The sequence below is a fragment of the Anguilla anguilla genome, chromosome 9, assembly GCF_013347855.1.
Source record: "Anguilla anguilla isolate fAngAng1 chromosome 9, fAngAng1.pri, whole genome shotgun sequence".
Lineage (NCBI taxonomy): Eukaryota > Metazoa > Chordata > Actinopteri > Anguilliformes > Anguillidae > Anguilla > Anguilla anguilla.
Window position 1 is genome coordinate 3,627,106 of NC_049209.1, and position 20,189 is coordinate 3,647,294.

Below are 20,189 nucleotides of genomic sequence, written 5' to 3' on the forward strand. Positions count from 1 at the left end.
CGAGGGGGCAGCAGAGGCACACAGCTCCTCGCGCGTCCGGTGGCCGAGGCCAACTCGAAAAGCCCCCCCCCCCCTTTAAAGAACGGCGCAATCACGCCATTCAAAAACGCGCCCGCCGGCAGAACGGCTCAGTTCATCAGATGCTTCGCCAAACGAACCACAACAGGGGGGAAAAAAAAAAGGAAAAAAGTCGGAGATAACCGAAAAAGGGGTAGGGTAGGGTATGATAGTGTAGGGTAGAGTTGGGGTAGGGTGGGGGACGGTGAAGCTGCAAAGATGGCGACGGGAGCAAGCGCAGCGTAGCGCGGCGTCTCTGACGCCTGGCCGCGGTGATAATGGAGGAGCGCGTTTTGTTTTACGGGGGGGCGCATCGCCGATCTGCAGGGGGCAGCGCTGCGCTCCGCGCGTATCTCGGCAGCTCACCTTGACTCCCTTCGGGACCCGTCGCAATAAATCCCGTCTTATCTCGCACTCGCTGCTCAACTCCGCCGGCGATGTACGACCGAGGAATTACGCCGAAATGTAGGCGTGGCCTACTGTAGCGTGGAGACGGAACCCTCTGATGGATCCACCAATCCCCCGGAGGCGCCAGCGCTCGGAACGAACGCGGTTCCCTGGATGCCATTCTGTTCGGGCGCGCGCAGTGAGGGAGCGTCTACAAAACTCGCAACTGCGCGTTTTAATTGCGTTGTCCGTGATAACGAATGAGTGATGTTTTCAATTCCGCTTTTGTTTGCGGACCTGCGCGCGGTGTTGTCCTTCTCAGTGCGTTCCGCAAACATTCATACGCATGAACAATTCAGGTTGCAGATACCGGCTCACTGACCCATAGCATGTACTGGAGGAGTCCAATCTTATCTGAAAAGGGCCATTGTGGGTACAGTGCTTTGCTTTAGCCCAAGGACTAATGAACTAATCGTGGTCTTCAATCAAGACCTTCAGTCAAGTCAAAACAGGTGGCGTAGTTCTGGGCTGGAACAGAAACCTGAACCCACACCAGCACACCTTTTTGGATTAGATTGAACACCCCCGGAATATACTGTTGAATCGTCTCCGTTTTAAGTGCATCTGTTGCCGGTTAACAGGACGTAGCGCTAACACCCTTAATGTAGTGGGGATCCCAAGCCTTCATTTTAAGATCCCAAATCCACAAAAAGCCCAGACAGGACATTTTATAACTCTGTAGGGCTCTGTTCAACACAGCGCGATGCACAACAAAGAGCTGTGATGTATCAGTGGGATACACTGAGGATTTTGGTCACAGGGGAGGCTGGGGTTGTTGTGAAATAAATGATCACATCCTGTTATAGTGATGTTTGGCGCACACACACACAAATAAAATACATAAAGCACGCATTCAGTCATGCCCAGCAGTATGGCTTCTCCACGGAAGAAGACAGATGGTCCCTGGCAGGAGAGAGTGAACCTGAACCTATCAACATACTCCCTGCACATGACGGTGGCAAGAGCATTCGCACGCGCGCACACACACAAACACACACACACACACACACACATACGCATATGCACACACGAGTGCACCTGCACCTGCATCTGCAAAAAACACTCACACAAGAGAATGTGTACAAGCACATGTATGTGTGCATGTGGCCATGAACAGACAATGGCATGCCCCCTCCCACCCCGACACACACTGCAAATAGACACTCACACGCATATACACACACACACACACACACACACACACACAGGTTTACAGCACTGTAGGCTCCCATTACAACCTTTTCCATTCTCAGGAAACTCAATTAGTGAATTGCTCATTGTCTCATTAAGACAGAAACTCAGGCAGACCCAAGCTCAGCATTACCGCATGAGCACACAACAGCAGTGTGAGGACTGGGGGGGAGGAGTCATAGCCCAACCTGGCAACCGGAATGCATTAAAGATGGGAAAACTGGTGCAGATGATTTAGAAGTTGCCGGATCTCAGGGGTGGGGGGTTTGGGGGGGGGGGGGGGGGTAGAAAGATGCTGCAGTAGGACTCTTCTATGGGACACAAGGTGCTCGACGTACACGCTGGAGCCTGCAGGAGTAGGCCAGGCCACCTCCCGAATGCTGCGGAAAAGTGCTGCTGTCCACTGGGACGTCCCACCTGCAGAACCAGCCCGGGGGGGGAGTCTCACCGCCTCCCCTATAATTAATGGGCCCATCGTGAATGACAAATGAACGGCTTCCTTACGTGAACTACTTTAGTGCGCTGCAGCTTTTCCCCCCTCCCCGGGGGGGACGCCCAGGGTTTGGCCTAATTCCTACCCCTCGCCCTGGGGCCACGGTGACCTGGGCGGGCCGCCCTGCCTCCCTCTGCGCCTGGGGCAGGGGCTCAGGAAACACTGGGGATGTGAGGCCGCTGGTCCCGCGGAGAGGCCCTGGCGCCCGTCCACCCGACTCCATCTGTCCTTGCCCCGGTCGCGGGGAGGTCTGCCAGCCCCTCCGAACTCTACCCACAATCCTCCTTGATTCGGCCCCTCCGTCGGCGCGCTCTGGCCGCGCATCACAATGGTACACTTTCACCGCCGCCGCCGCAGTCTTGATTGGCCGCGGGCGGTCACGGGCACTTTTGGGAGAAGTCGGGAGATCTTTGCGCAGCGCTTCCCTCCGCGGCTTGCGATTGGTCGGTTGTTACTTCTCAGAATCGAGACGGCGTTAAAGCAATCACGACTGCGAACAAACACAAAGGCGAACATCTCCGGAATGCTCGTGAACAGTATTTATATGAGCATGTGTTTCAAATGGATTTAAAGGGCCCCCAAAGAGAATTTAACGCAGCGTTACTGAAGGCGAGGAAAGCTAGCGTGGAGCTGGAAGAGAAGCAAGTGCTCTGTGCTGTGCAGAAAAATGTTCAGCGTAAAATCAACACTGATGGAGTACCTTTAACTCTCAAAAAGAGTACCTATTGTCCCTATTGGATTCATAATAACTTAGTGGGAGTTGATTTAACTGTGCAACTCTCCTGTGTCTTCACAGAAGAGACTCCAGACCCAAACGTAGGAATTATCTCTGTTCTCTTCAGTGGCTGCATTAATCCAGCTCCCGCGTCAATTAAAAAATACAAAACCCTCATTTATATTTCACACACACACACACACAGAGTGAAACAGCTGCTCAGCCTCGCTCGTTACGAAAAAGCATATTCGTACTTTTTAAAGAGAGCTTTTTCGAGCAGGCCTTGCTTTCCCCGCAAACGTTCCCCTTTTACCTGACGGAGCGCACTGCTCGGGGAACCGGGCGGTGTTTGTGGAATGTTTCGGCGGGTGGAGGCTGGATTATTGGCGGTATTTGTGGAATGTTTCGGCGGGTGGAGGCAGGAATATTGGCGGTATTGGGAGTTGGTCGGAATGGGAGGAGAAAGGAGATTGAAGAAGAGAATGAAAGGAAATGTTGTAGCAGTTTAATTGTTTGTTGAAAGCGTCCTGCGGTAATTATCGGAACAGCGCGGGGGGGGCGGGGGGCTTTGGGGGTCGGTGGGGGGGTCCACGGTACCCACCTGTGTACCGCCAGCCGGTGAGCGGCGGTAATGGTGGGTGTGGTCCAGGGGGGCTCTTGGGGCCCCGGCTGGGCTTTTTGGATCGGCGAGCATCGCGCCTGCCCCCCCACCGCGCTCCCCTTCCGCACGATCGCACCCTCCTCCTGCTCCGGGCCCTCCAGGGGGGGGCGAAAGCCCCCGCTCCAAATCCCGCGTCCAGCAAACGGGGCAGTCAGATGCTGAGGGGGGGGGGGGGGGGGTTCCACACCTGCCTCCCTCTGTCAGTGTCTAGGTGCTCCTCTGGAGTTCACCTGGACCACGCTGGGACACGTGCTCCCTGCCCCCGCCCCCTCCACCCCCCCGACCTTCCTGCGGTTCACTCAGACAGCCGAGGACACGTGGAAGGTGCCATCACGTTGTTCAGAAAAAAGACGGTAAAAAGAAATACGAAAAACAACAAAAATAACAAGGACTGGAATAGCTGGACCAGCAAATGAAGTTCTAGCGGGTAAAACAAATGAAAGATTTTTTTTGGAGCTGGCGGTTGTCATGGTGCTGTGCTCTCCCAAAAGCCGGTCTGGACGCACAATGTGCACAATTTGTCCCTAATGGAAGCTGACAGGATCACTCAGAGTGCAGCTCACCCCCCTCGCCTGACCCCCCCAGTACCCCCGACCCCCCCCCACAGACTAACTCCCTCCACTCGTTTCGGGGCTTGTTCTCGCTGTTTGTCCGTGTCCCTGAGGTGCCCCCTGGTGAAAGGGGCTAGCCTCACACCCTGGGGCGTGTTCAGGCACTGGTGCACTCAGAGGACACGCGCTGTCCTGTGGCAGACTGTACCCCTCGCTTTAGGCGTGTGACCCCCCTGCGCCCCCCCGCTGTCCCCGTACGAGCGGTAACTACGTGTCCAAACGCCATAGCGGTAGGAGAGGGGGCGGAGACGGAGACGGAGGTGTCGCGGCGTGACCTCGCTGGTGAGCGGCTGAACACAACAAGTCCATTCTCACGTCGCGGAGAAAGAAAGTGTTTGCGAACGACAAGCGAGAGAGACCAGGTACTGGGGCCTGACCCAGGTCTAAAAGGACTTCCAGACACTGCCAAGTGGCTTTGGTAAGGAGAGGGTAGGATGGAGGGTTGGATGGAAGGATGGATGGATGGAGGGAGGGAGGGTAGGATGGAGAGAGATTATTATTTGTAATTTAAAAAATATATTTTGTACTGTTCAGTTATTGATTGTGTTATCGTTTTGATGCTTTGGTTTTGGTATGCTGATAAACACAGACAGACAGACAGACAGCCAGGCAGGCAGTACTGTATTCCAATAATGATGAATTAGGGACAATATGAGAGAGAGAGGACAGAGCATTAATTTCATATTAATTTCCAATACACAAGTAGAGGTAGGAAATAGCAAAGTAAGGAACAGGAACTCTTGCCAATTTACCCCATGCAGAGAATCATTACTTGTCACGCTGCTAATGAAACGTCTTTAAAATTTCAAAATTAATTCCTGATTTATGTTGATTGTGGTCAGTAAAATGAACAGATTAGCAAAATAAACTTTAGGCCTCCTACTTGCAGTAGCAGATGTTAAATGAAAGTAGTATTCATCTTTGATTTTATTTGAGCGGTGACTTTTTATGCAAATAGTTCTTTTCAGTGTGTTTAGTTGACTCAGTACTATTATGATACTCCATGCTATTATGCTAAACTTAACTTAATTAATTTTCAGAATCCCTCCTCTAGTCAAAACAGCTTATATTCGTGCATGCCATCTAGTGCTGTATATCTACTGGATGTTATGTTGTGTATTAATTATATAAGTGATTCTGATGAAGTGCTTTGGTCAAGGGCGCAGCTGCAATGCTGCACTCCGGAATGAAACCTGCAACCTCCAGGTCACAAGCTCATTTAATCCTCTGCTGTGCCACTTCTGTGCGATTCGGCCCATCCGTTATTGGAGTGAGGGGGGTCCTGTGCTGAGAACAGGGGGAACACGCACCCCCTCCCCCCCGCCCCCGTCGAGTTTGGGTGTCTCGGAAATGTCCTTTCTCCCGCCCGGAAGTCCCTCGGTCACCTGGACAACATCCTCCATTTCACTCGCTGTGGACACTGCCTTGAACTGACACATGAGAATGCATCCTCTCGGCCTTCTAAGGTGAGAAAAAGACCCCATGTCCTTCAGAAAAAAATAAAAATAAATAGTTCACACCTTCACTGTCTGAAAACATTGAGCAAGGGGAAGCGGGAGTAGGGAATACCAGAAACAAAAAGATATTCCAGACTTAATCACAACGCAACTCTGTACAGCTGTGATTGACAACCTGCCCACTTTGCTATACAATCAGTCTCCAACGTACTCTTACCCTTACCTAACAAACCTGGAATACCTTAATCTGGAATTTGGCATACCTGTAAACGCTGACATTCTTTTCTGGGAAAATTCACTGAACCTTGCTGACTCTATTAAAAAAAAAAAGTCTCCCCTGTCACCGATCAGATTATTTAAGCACTTAACTCTCTTTAGCCCGTTTGAGCTTTTCAGCTAGCCGGAGAGACGGAGGAGAAACCCAGCAGCGTCTGCTCAGCGCGGTCTGCCAGTCATCTCAGCCTTTGATCAAAACGGACGTGCATTAAAACCAAAACTGTGGGAGATGGATGGATATATACATTTAAGCCCGTGCCCCCCCCCCCCCCCACACACTTCCCTCATCCCAGAGCAGGGGGAACGTCTAAGTACTGTAGGACAGATCTGTCTCATCCTTGGACGCAGCGTTGCTTTTGGGGAAAGCGGTGTTTATTGACCGTTTCGAAGACCATTAACTTTTAAAGCGGTTATTGTTTCGTCTCTGGCTGGTGCTCAGTGCGCTCCAGCAAGCAACACAATTAAAGAGAGAGAGAGAGAGAGAGAGAGGGAGAGAGGGAGAGAGGGAGAGAGGGAGAGAGGGAGAGAGTGAGACAGACAGACGAGAGGGAGAAAAAGAGAGAGAGAGAGAGATATCCATAGGGCTGATCTTATATGGCTAAAGTCCATATGTCACCCAGTTTCCTAAGTGTTTTTTTTTTGTTGTTTTTTTGGAGCCAGTACGTGCCTGTATCAGCCGAGGAACTGAGTTTCCCAGTGTGCGGAATTCTGTGGAGGGAATGCTCCGCCGCACATCCGTGAGAAGCAGAAGGCAGCGTTCCGGAACGTTCAGCGATCGCTCCGCTAGGGTTCCGACTGAGGCTCCATACCGTGGCCCGCGGCTCGTTGGCTGGCTACTCGCGTTCCGTCCGTGGGGTTCCAGAATCTTAAAAAAACACACCCCTCTCTGCTGGAAAGAAATGCTTTAACTAGGGGAAGATTAGAGCCGTTGAGTAACGAACGACACCTCCCCCGTCTTCCCAGGGTAAACAGTGTGTGAGTACAGCTGTAAATGCGAGGAAAATGCACCCCGAATCATGACTGAACAACCAGAACCCTTCACCACTGGACCACCTTTGCGTTTCTGTTTTATTTTTTTGTTCACTATATTCATGTTGTTTAGAACATCATTTAAATGGCGTGTTTATAATTGCACGACTGAATCTTATTATTTATGCCCACTGCTCAGATTGAGAATATTAAACACGCTTCTCTATTTGTGGTACTGCATAACAGTGTCACTGTGCTGCATGCAACCAACAGTGCACTGTGTCCATCTCTTATTGCAACACATTCAGGTACATTCAGTCTGAGAAAAATAATATTTTTATGTCTAGATTCTGCTTAATTCTTGTTAATAGGTTAACAAGTGATAAATATAATTGTACTATAGTTATACTATATAGTTAATTTATAGTAGTTATACTACTAATACATAGTAGTATACTATATAGTGATTAAGAAACTTTACTTAGTGATTGAATAGCTTGGGAATTGCTGGGTTAAATCTCTGCTCCATTAAACTGCACTCGATGTTTCACTCTGAAGGCAAGAGGTGCTAGAATTTCAGCTTCAAGGAACACCCTGCAGTCTAAACGAGTTAAAATGTCCAGTAAGAAAAATAATGTAAAAAGAAATATAATGACATTAGCCAGAAAATATGACCTTATCAATATCATACCCATGCTAATGGCATTGCCCCAGACTTACAGTTGTAGGCTACTGGGCTAGTTAGCATGCATGGCAGGTACATCCCTTATGGTTCTATTACCTGACTGCATAGCACACTTGTAGTTCGATAATGAAAATCAAATCCAAAGAAATTGGTGTCATTCCAACGCAAGCAATCTCCGCGGCTTTCTAACTTAATCATCTGACGTCTACACACTCCGCTACCAGCCGGGGATGAACCCTGGCCAGTTGCCTTGTTAGAGAGAGGCTAACGGCTAACGGTGTGATGTCTTCAGCTATGTGAAGAATGTGCTGCAGATATTTAAGGAGCAAAAAACAGCAAATGTGTGCCCTAATACTGACTAGGTCCTTAGCAATGCTAATTAAAAGAATCCAAGTTCACTGCATGGTAACGTGTCTCTGTAAGAACTGATTTAACACTGAACATTTTACTGTGTGTGGAACTAAAGCACGTACTATTGTTACATGACATTACAGGCATCTAGCAGACGCTCTTATCCAGATCGACTTACACAACATTCCACATCCAACTATTCAGCTGGATATATATACTGATATATACTCAAGGGTACAACAGCAGCGTCCTACCCGGGAGTCAAACTTGTGACCTTCAGGTTACAGGACCAGTTCCTTGCCCATTATACTACACTGCCCCCCGCTATGGTAGTATTATTGTAGTATTATTGGGTTGGCCAGGGCTGATGAGTGAAATTTCTGTGCTTGGGACAAAATGATATTATTACTTCCGGCCCAGGACAATATTTACCGAAAGTTCTTGGACAATGTACCTGGCTACCCCCCCCCCCCCTCCCCCCCGACAGAGACCTCAGGTTTGATTAAGAAATGACTTCTTTGCAACTAAGTGGGCATGTAAATTAGCCTTACCTGAATCAAAACAATGTGGGCAGCCTGTAAAAATACAGGAATCGTTCTGTATAGCTTAAAGCTAAGACACACTTTAATCCATAAAAACAGCGTCCCACAGACAGTAACCGGTTTGATTATTATTCAGTAATTTATGCACAGTAGGCCTACTTGCGTACGGTCCGTATCTGAATAAACATGAGAGAGTAAACATGAAAATCTCAAACGTCCTGAAAATGTCTGTACGTCGTCTTCCTCAGGGACGGATTGACAGATGCGTGAAAGATACAATACTTCTCGCACGCGGCTGAGCTGGTAAGCCGAATCCTGAAAAGTGCCCGTGAAATGAAATCATTAAAAAGGTGAAAAGCTTTTTTATGTAGTTTAAAAAGCATTACGTTTTTAGATATGGTAATTCAATCACATTTATCAGTGTAGTACGTAAAAAGATAGAGTAGCATAATTTCTGTTTTAATGTACTTATATAAGTCTGAGGTGACTGAAAAAAATGTTATTCACTATAATATATTTTATTGAAGAGCACCTCTTTGACAGAGTAAGGCAGTAGAACAATGCTTTTTTATTAAAAAAGTAAAACAGAACATATTAATTTATCTACTGTGAAGGTATACTGGATTTTATCTACTGTACCCTGTTGTATTGCATTGAATCCTCTCTTCGCTTGCTTGGTTTTGTCACAGCAAATTTATAATGCGGCCCTGGAAGGAATTTTTTGCGCTACATTTCCAAAAGTATGTAGACACCTGAACATCACACCCATATGTGCTTGTTGAACATCTCATTCCAAAACCATGGGCTTTAATATGGAGTTAGACCCCCCCCCCCCCTCCCCTTTGCTGCTGTAACAGCCTCCACTCTTCTGGGAAGGCTGTCCGGTAGATTTTGGAGCATGGCTGTGGGGATTCGCTTCCATTCAGCCACAAGAGCACTAGTGAGGTTTAACATTGATGTTGTGCATAAGGCCTTATGCACAACATCAGTGTCAAACCTCACTAATTCCAGTTCATCCCAAAGGTGTTTGATGGGGTAGAGGTCGGGGCTTTCTGCAGGCCAGTCAAGTTCTTGCCCACCATTCTCAGAAAACCATTTCTTTACGGACCTTGCTTTGCGCATGGGCGCTTTGTCAAGCCGAAACAGGAACGGGCCTTCCCCAAACTGTTGCCGTGAAGTTGGAAGCGCACAATTCTCTGGAGTGTCATTGTATGCTGTGCCATACTATTTCCTTTCATTGGAACTAAGGGGCCTAACCCAAACCATGCAGAACAGCCCCAGACCATTATTCCTCCTTCACCAATCTTTACAGTTGGCACTATTCTGGCCGGTACAGTTGGCACTATGCATTCCACCAAACGCAGATTAGTCCGTTCTACTGCCAATGTTTGTCAATGGAGATTGCATGGCCGTATGCCTGCATTTATGCATCTGTTGGCAATGGGTTTCGCTGAAATAGCCAAAACTATTAATTGGAAGAGAGGTGTGCACATACTTTTGAAAACGCAGTGAACCAACGGCAATGAACAATTAAGACATTGACAATGAAGAGATGGGAGCGAAATGCGATGTTTGAGCCGTTTTATATTCAATGTACTCCTTTTTTTTTAACGTTTCATCCACATTCCCAGAGGAAAGGTGCTACCCCTATAAGCAAACAAAACTTTCTGAAGGCCAACAGCGTATCCGCCATTTTGAAATATACATTTTTAATTAATTCTAATCACCTGGGATTTCCTTTGGGTGTTTTTTTGCTGGATATTAATTTTTAAGCTGTAGTTTGTTATTATTATCATTGGGAGTGCCTACTAATAGAACAAGATCTTGCTATTTTTAAAATGCTCTGGGACTGACAGTTCTAAAGCAGTGATATCACATTTTCGTTGGGGGTGGGGGCGGTTTGGGGGCGGGGGGGGCAGGTAGGGGACACATGCCCACAGTCTGGGCTCGTCACACCATGGCATCAGAAGAATACCCGTCAACCGAAAGCCTTCATGCTTCAGCACCGACTCGTGGAAAAGTCCAGAAAGAATTTAAGATAGGAGGGAGAATAGAGAAGATCAGCTACCAAAAGAAGAAAGATCAAATCACCTACTGCAAAAAGAAATGGGTAAGAGAACTTTTTTTTGTAACAGTTTGATGCACTTTCACCGAGATGGAGCAGTGACTCAAATCAGAGACTCGAATCAGCTCTGCCAGAACATAAGTTTCCCTGAGTTAAAAAAAAAGAAAAAAAAGAAAAAAGTATCCTCTTGGAGACGAACCATCAGAACTTTCTAGAAAGCTTCTTTGTGTTCAGACAAGTCCCCCTCACCAGCTCCCCCCCCCCGCCCGCCCCGGATTTACCCTGACCCGCTCTCGCAATATTACAGCCGTCAAAAACATCCCATAACCAGGCCAGGACGGATCAGACCCTGTTCATCTTCTTATTGTCTGCTCCTGGAACAACATGTACAGACATGGGTGGGGTGGGGAGGGGAGGCTGACGGAATGGCGGCTTCTCAGGAAATGTACGCGTGCTAAGCAAGGCGGCTAAAGTGCCGCCGGTCACCGTTCTGAAGAAGTCGCTGGGGGGGGGGGGGATTTGGGGGGGCCTGGCGATCTTTGTTCTCGCCAGCACGTCCTTCACCTTTCTGCCGCGTTGAAGACCTGCCACACCATACTGCCCCCCCTAAAGTCCGTGGCTTATGCAGACACCCCCCACCCCCCTTCCATGTTGGAGGGATAGCGGGACTCATGGTGATTTGATTGAGGCTTTTAAATTCATGAAGGGGATCAACAAAGTGAACTACAGGAGATTCTGCAGGTTGAGATCTGTTAGTAGAATGAGGGGGCATAAATGGAAATTAGCAAAAGTTCAGTTCCATGCATACATTAGGGAGAATATATTCATGCAGAGAGTGGTCAATGTGTGGAACAACTTGCCAGGTCACGTAGTAGAGGCAAGTTATTTTTTTTTGGGGGGGGGGGGGGTGATGGTGGTGGGGTGGGGGGTTTTACACTACTCCAGTTTGTTTGTAACCCTTACAGGTGCACACTCGTGCGCAAAGCGGTGTAGATTAGGGTGCACGGCCATCACCTCCACCTCTCCGTTGTTAGCTCACACGCTCGGACAGGAATGAGGAAACGGCTTGGCTTTGAGCGCCACCCGCAACGCCGCCATGTTTATCTGCGTGCAGGTAGCGTTAGCGAGTAGCGCTAGCCTCGCCCGCCAACACCCACTCGCTAGCGTTCCTCCACTCGGATCGAGCTGAGACTTTAACATCTGGTTCTTAATTGCTTACCAACTGCTGAGTAATTATGTCCCCATTACAAAGAACTAAGTGTGCGTGGCAGTCAGAAGCGATAAGCAGGACCATAAAACTCGATAAATACAATTAAACTGCAATCATTCCATGTTAGTTTGCGCTTGTTTATCGTTGCGCACTAATAAATCCGTTTGCCCCTCAACTTAAAGCTAACAGCAGAAAGAAAAACATCTCTGGGGTCTGCTTGTTTTAGCTTTTGGCGAGACGAACAGAAATAGCATAGCCAAAAGCATAACATTTGGAAGTTATACTTTTTTTATGACTAGCGACGAACGGAAATGTGGCACTGGAAGAGCTCGCGAGGCTCGGACGCGATGGCGGCTTGGTGAGGCGGACAGCGTGGTGACAGAAGCATGACAACAGACACCATGGCGACAAACGCCTGGTGATGAACATGTGGTGACAGACGCATAGCAACGGACACCATGGTGACAGACGCGTGGTGATGAACATGTGATGACAGACGCATGGCAACGGACACCATGGCGACTGTTGTCGCGATGGTGATTTTTACAGCGGTCAAACATCTGGGCTGAGGTGGGGCGGCAGAGGCGGGCCGGGGGCCATCGGGGGGGCGAGTGGCTCTCCTGGCGGGAATGGCGGTCTCTGAGATGGGCGTGGCCGTCCGCCAAGCATCGCGGCGCGGGACGCAGAGCCGGCCGCCGGCGTGAACACTGGGTGCGGTCGATCAGGGCCTTGGCCCCAGTCCCCGGCAGCCGCTAAGCGCTAAGCGCTGGGTGTGATTTACGACGGGGCCCTCCGGGGCCACGGCGACGCTCTTGTTTAGGGCCGGCTCTGTGACTGACACCCGCGCCCGACTACGCCGTGGCCCCCGCCGTCCCCGACTCCGAGAAAGAGAGAGAGCGTCCGGCCAGACGCTGCTCGACCAGACGCTGCTCGACCAGACGCTGCTCGACCAGACGCTGTTCGCCAGCCGGCAGGGATGAGAGCCACGGCAGGGATGCTCTAAATCTGACCAGCGAGGCCTGCAGTGCTGCCTGCTTTCACTCCCCCCCCCCCAATCAGGACTGAGTTACGCAGTCGTCTCTAGGATTCAACAAGAATGTTTGGGGATGAACCAATTGCAGACACAATGGCGGCATCGAGAAAGGGGGGAGGCGGAGTTTGTGGGAACAGATCTTCGCAGACACATAAGTAGCAATAACGCACGCTTAAAATCCAAAATCCAAAAGCCAAAATCCAAAATCCAAAAGCCAAAAACAGCTATAAGCTCTAATTCTGCGGCCCGGGGACAGATGTGGCCCTAAACGACTGCATGGAGCCTTTATGCCCACAGCCGGCTCTCCCAGTTTAAACCTGGGACACCAGGTGACTCTGCAGCCCGTATGCAGCGTGAGTCGATCAATTACCTATCGGGTGGAAAAGAAAACCAGCAGCAGCACTACTGCCCTCGAGGGCCAGATTTGAGCTGAGCATCGCTGAGCTGTGGAACCCTTCGGGGGGGCGGGGGGGAGGGGGTGGGGGAGCTCTGCTCCAACACCATGGCTCCCGGTCTCTCTCCCTGCTCCCCGCTTCACCGGAGCTGAGAGATCGGGGGGTACAGCAGTTCCTCCAGGCTGTTTCAGTACTCCAAACACGAAAAAACCAAAGAGAAACCTGCGAGAAATAAAAGAGGAGTCACAGAGAGGGGCCTGCAGTAGGACTGATACAGTAATATTTTTGTAGCTGACGCTACGCGGTGGTGCTGCGGCATGCTAATGGTGAAACCCGATTGTGCGCTCAGGACGAGAGGTGGGGGGATGTCGCGCTGAGGCAGAGGCCTTTCTGTTTCTGTCCCGTTAGTGTCAGCAGAGATGAGGGGGGGGCAGGGGGAGGGGGCACACTACAGGCCCTGTCCTAATAGCTGCATTAGGGACAGAGTGACTGAGCCTGGCAGGGAGAACTGGGACAGGCTGATAATTCAAACAGCGGCCCGCAGCTTATTACGACAGGACTGAAAACCCGGCAGAGGTAGACAAAGTGAAAACTCTGCACGGCCCCCAACGTTTCGGCAGAAATGTGGATTTACGTCCCTCTGGATACAAACATCTCCCAAATCTCACCGTGAGGAGGCGGGACGTCCCTGTGCGCATGCGTTCGACAGATCCGCGCGCGCCTACCCTCGTGCGCCCTCTCTGTTCTCCTCACGAATAAAAGGGGGGGGCTCTTAGCTGTAACAGCATTTCGGCTCCCACCCCCCCACCCCCCCTTTGTTTGCTGTGACCCCCTTCCCCCCCCCGGAGTGGAAGCACATAACTCGTCCTGGGACGCCCGTAGACGTGCGTCAGTCAGTGGCGGCGCTGCCTCTAATGGGGGTGCTGAAGGTTACGGAGAGCGCCTCCCCAAAGAAGCCCACCGTCCCAAGTGCCCCTCAGGCGGACCGCTGTGGGAATCCGGGGGGGAGGGGGGTGAGGGGAGGAGGAATCAGGGAACGCTTCTCAGTGCGCTCGCTGTCGTTTGTCACTCCGATGCTGTCACTCAACGAGTATGATCGGCTCACTGAGGGCCGGCGTCCAAAAAAAACGCAATTTGTCAAACCTTCTGGCGTTTATTCAAAATAATTCTAATTCTAAAATAAATTTAAAAATGGCTTATGATGATGACAGGAGAGGACGTAAATTAAAAGTTATTGGAGGGGGGGAGATGGAGCCAAATGTTAAATTCTGCCAATCTGGTTAAAATAATGCAGGTCTGAGTGTTGAAGGCTGATGTGGATGGATTGTGACAGACCTTAAGCAAGGTGCTCGATTTGAATTTGCTGAAATGTGGCAACCTGTATAAACGGCAGACAGAATATATCAATATTACAACACCCACAAACTCCACTTCCTGGACAACAAGGGGGTGCACCATACAACTCACACACCCACTTTAGTACTCTCGTCTTTAAAGATTTCAGCTGTTCTCAAATTTGAGGCTAAAATGTGCCTTGTAGCACTTGAACAAGGGATAAGGGGTGCATTCTCAATTGCAAGGCATTTACAAATTCGGCTATCAAACAGCAGCTGAAGTTTTAGTGTCAAGATCACTTTGCATGTTCACCCTGTACTCCTCTTATGGCTTGATTGGGAGCAGATTACCAGGTGCTGGATGTTTCTGTTTTATGCGAAATGATGACCGTGAAGGCCCACCTCTCTCCGCGTCGGCCGTTGAATTCCTCTTTAAGCGAAACTCAGATGAGAAGAACGCGCGATCGATCGATTCCTCCCCCCCCTCCCCTCCCCTCCCCTCTCCTCTCCTCCCCTCCCATCGCCGCGGAGGCTAAGTGGAGACGTGACACGCCTATGCTGGTTACAAAACAAATAAATTAGGCCCTGATTTGGATCGGGCGAGTGTGATTGAACAAAGGCCGAGGCATGCTGGGAGATGTCCGCGCGCGGCTATCGATCCCCGCGCGCCGTGCATGTTAATGCTGTGCGCGATTAAGGCTGACAGCCCCGGCCGGGTCCCTAACGCCCCCCCGCCCCCCCCCCTCGCGTGCGTTCTGATCGGGGGGGGGGGGGGGGGGGTTGGGGGGGCGCTGTCAGGTGCGACTAGCGTCCTACCCTGGGAAGTGCAGCCGGCGTCCGTTCAGCTATAAATAGCCACGGCACCGGGAAACGAAACCAAAAAATAAATAAAATAAATTTACAACTAACGGCAACGACCGCGATCGATGGCGGAAAGGCCACGATCAACGGGGACGACGATGCAAACGGGCGAAGCGCGCTAGCGAGCGCTAATGGGCTAAAGCCGCCGGTATAAGGGCGTCCTGGAACTCAGTCATAAACACCGCACATGAAAGTGCTCGGATCTGATGACCGGCAGGATCTGTTTTTTATTTTATTTTTGATGTGTTCTCGAAGGAGCACAAGCCTTTAATTACTGGAAACAAATCCTGCCGATGAATCCGTATTTTTTTTAAAGCTTCCTTTTGTATGAGGCTGTAATGGGAGTTTTTATTTTTCCTGATGCGACGCTGAAAAAGAAATTGGATTAGGAGGCTGGGTTCCGTCACCTGGGCACTAATGCAGGCTTAATGCACCGCCTCTCAGCAGACTGCCTTCTTATCATTTAATAGAAAAAGGGGGCTCTGCAATCTGATTCTTCCCTGTCCTCAGTTACCACGGTTACATAAAGGGTAGAGCATCGCATGTAAATTTGCCCAGGCTTTTATTTATTTATTTATTTCTTTATTTATTAAATTTCTTTTTTTTTTCAGAAAGAAAGAGGCAAACAAACAACATAAAAATACTTGGAGTGGGCAGAAAAAAAAAACAAAATCGGGGTTGGCTTTCCACCCTGGAAGCAGATGCCTGGGAGTATCAATAACTTCCTTTCATCTTTCTAATGAGCCGTAACTACAGGTTTATTATCGCTCTCATTGCCTCCATCCAAAGGCCTGGGCATTACATAACATTACAGGCTTTTAGAAGACTCTCTCATCCAGGCAGACTTAAATAGCTTCTTTTTTTTAACACACACACAGAATCCATTTTATACAGCCGGATAAATTCCGAAGCGATTTCAGGCCGTGTATGTTTTTCGCTCAAGGGGTGCAGCAGCGGGACTTAAACCCGCAGCCCTTCGGGTTAGGAGCAGCGGGCGCACCGCTGCCATCGCCGTGCCCGCTCGCGCGGAGCAGCTGTGCCGCGGTGCCACCTCCGCGGGACAGGTGCGGGGCAGGTGCGGGGCAGGTGCGGGCCGCGCTTCAAAGCCGCGTCTTATCAATAATGCAGGCCCCTCCGGCGACGCCTGCACAATTAAGGAGGCGAATGAAAAGAGAGAGAGAGAGAGAGAGAGGGAGAGGGAGCCGCGGTTTTTTTCCGAGAGAGAGGAGAGGAGAGGGGAGGGAGGGGGAGATGCCAGCAACCGGCGGGATAAATAATTCACAGCCCGGGCCTTCATCAGCTCAGGAGAAAATATGAAAAAATTAGGCAAAATTATCCGAAAACAACAAAAACAGGAGAGAGAGAAAGAGAGAGAGGGGGAGGAAAACAAAGTGGAATAGAACATTCAGTATTCCTGCTGAACTAAACTAAAATTGAACTGTATTAAACTGGCAAATGAGGGTTATATGAGCAATCCATTGGCATGCATTCCTCAGTAGTTTAGCAGGCAGAACAATCTGTCTCCTGGATTTGTGGTCAGTTTCTGTCCAGCTCCGACCATGGTCCTTATAGGACCATTTATAAAGGTCACAGGTTCGATTCCCAGGTTGGACACTGTCGTTATACCCTTGAGCAAGGCGCTGCATTGCTTCAGTATATACCCAGCTGCATACGTGGATGCTGTGGAACAGCTATGTAAAAAGTTGTGTAAGTCGCTCTGGAGAAGCTAAATGCCTGTAATGCAATGTAAATGTCATATTTTGTGTCTGGGACCTTGTAATATCTGCTTGTTGCCTTCCTTGGCCAGTGCCCCTTGTAAAAGAGACAGACATCCCAATGGGACTTACCTAGTTAAATAAAGGAAAAATAAAAATAGGGAATTAGGAATTACCTCTAGCTACCTGGTGATTTGTATACGTTCCTGCCGGTGAGGTGGGTTCCAAACCAAACAACGGCTTCAATTAAACAAACGACCACTCGGGGGGGAGATAAGAGCCAGTGATCCAGTGATCCTCCTGCATCAGAAACGGCCATATTTGTTCTCCTCAGCGAATCAATGGCACTTCCTGTTTTACTTCCAGTGCAATAATGCCCACCCCCACCCCCACTCAGTGAATCAATGGCACTTCCTGTTTTACTACCAGTGCAATAATGCCCGCCCCCCCCCCAACTCAGTGAATCAATGGCACTTCCTGTTTTACTTCCAGTGCAATAATGCCCCCCCCCCAACTCAGTGAATCAATGGCACTTCCTGTTTTACTTCTAGTGCAATAATGCCTACCCCCCCCCCTTCCATTCCACCCATTTTGTGATATTACTAGCATGCTGCAAAACATGGCTGAACAAAAAAAAAAAAACCCACCATGGTTTAGGACCCGGTACGTCTGAATAATAACAAGAGATTTAATATCCAGCGTTCAGCGCTCGTCTATTTACATTCTCGCTCCGTGCAGAAGCAGAAATAAAATCTGATACAGCGGACCCACGGGGCGCGCTGAAGTCCCCTTACACGCGGAAAACAATCACAGGGAAAAAGGGAGATTTTATTAAAAACAGAAGGTTTTTTTTTTTTCCATTATTCTTTTTGCGCGTTGTGTTTATGAGGGCATATGAAAAGTGAATTCATTTTCTTCGCCGGTGTGAGTCGGTATGACGCAGAGCACCATTTTGTATTTATTTATTTATTTTGTTCTCCCTCCCGCGCGACTCTTCGCCGGAACGCGATGTTCGTTTTTAACGGGTCGGGAGAGACGCGGGACGGGACAGAACCGCGCGGCGGGGCGGACGCTCCGAAGGCCCTCTCGTCCGCGGCGACCCGCTCTTTCGGTAACCCGGGCCCATTAGCGCCTTGTTAGCGAAACCCACGTCGAAAAAGGGAACCTGGCGCACAATTACACAAGCGCAAAAAAAACCCCCCAAAAAACGAGGTCTTCCAGCGCGCTCTCTCGCTCATAAAACATGCATCTGAATGGCTTCTGCTGGGTGCTTCCATTTGAACCAGTTCTGTCAGAGCGCGGCGCCGGTGATGGAGCCCGTCTTCGCCCGAGCCGCTAATTCGACTCCGTGCCGCGCGCCGAGGCGCTGGTCGGGGTTGCAGCCGCTGGCGAGGGGGAAGAGCATTAAGCTGCAAAACACATGTAAGCCCCATTAGCCGCTCGCGCACGCCCCCTACTGGCAGGGTGCTGTCACTGTTCGAGCTCGCGAGGGAGCCGACGCAGCTATCTGCCTGGCTTGGTGGCAGTGTGGCAGCGCTGGTTTAAGGAACTGGGCTTGTGAGGTTGCGGGTTCGATTCCCGGGTAGGACACTGTGGCTGTGCCCTTGAGCAAGGCACTTAACCTGAATTGATTCAGTATATATCCGGCTGTATAAATGCATACTATATATATATATATACAAAAAAACAGAAGTTGCGTAAGTTGCTCTGGATAAGAGCATCTCCTAAATGTAATGCTCTAATTAAGACGATAAAATAGAAATGCTCTCTGTCTTTGATGCATTGTCAGTCAAAGCTGGAATTCTAACCCAGTGGAAATTTGACCCAGCCCAGGCGCGAATCTTTGAACAGCCAAAAAATAAATAAAATTTAATATCTTGATCTAGGGGTTTAAAATGCATTGTTGTGACGTAGTATTTGGTAGCCTCAGATCTGTGGAGGTACTTCATGCAATCATGGGTTCTAGTGGTTATATTACACCTTTAACTTCCCTGAGATCTAATGTTCACCCTGTACCGAAGGCCAAGAACAAACAGCATTTCACGTTGGTCATTAACCAATATCATCTCCCAGAGCCAACGCAGGCCCTGCACTGTATGGAGAATTAACAAGCCGAACAGATGTGCTGTATTTCTCACAGCTAACACAAGCTGTTGGCCATAAAACCTCAAAAGTCTCGCTGCTGTCTGTCAGTCTGAGAAAGCCCAACAATGTCTCCGGGTGATCCGCCATCTGCCGCGCGATAAAACCAACACAAACATGCACCGGCCGTCGATCAGCATCACCCCTTTAAAGCTACGCTATGACCTCCCCCACGTATGTAGCACGCTGCTGACATTTTCAGATTGCAGTTAACCCTTTGATGAGTAGGCTTTTTGGAATGTTTTCTTCTCTTCTGAAATTCTAAGTTAGTGCGGTAGAACTCCATTGCTTTCAATTTACCAGTAGTGATTGTGACATCAGCATTAACTAGAATGTTCAGTTTAGAACATTCTAATCCCATCCTGCCATTGCCCTTGACCCAGGCACTGGCCTCAGAAGTGGAGTTGGTCCCTGGGCGCTCTCTCTCGGTTGGCCATCGAAAACCATGATGACGTCCACTTCTGTCACACTGTGGCTGACCACTGATCCAAGTATCTCAGGATGAGTTATATGCAGAGGACAAATTACCTCAAGTACATCTTATCTCATCTTACACATTTTTCATCTTAAAGGGTTAAACAAGAATTCCCAGGTTCAATTAAAATTGCATGCTTTTGTGCAAAGTTCAAATGTAAGTATTTAATGAGAGGTTTGCATGTAAAATACATAAACATGTGAATCTTCGGAGAAGTCCAGCAGATGTCCAATGGAAGTTCGCGGGCGGTTAAAGTAAACTAACCCCTCAGGGCAGAGACCTGTCAAGTGTGCGCAGTGCTGCAGAAAAGTGTGGCTGGTGCAACTTTATTAGGCCATGTTCTGGCGTGACCGCGCTATATACTTACGGTGACAGTCTTGCCTTTTTCTCACCCCTTTTAAAATAATTTATATTCTGAGTGCCTGTGCTGCACGCCTTTGACTTGTGCGGAGCCGGGTGCGAATCCAGACAAAATAAAAGCTGTTTCAGGAGGGAGAAACGATT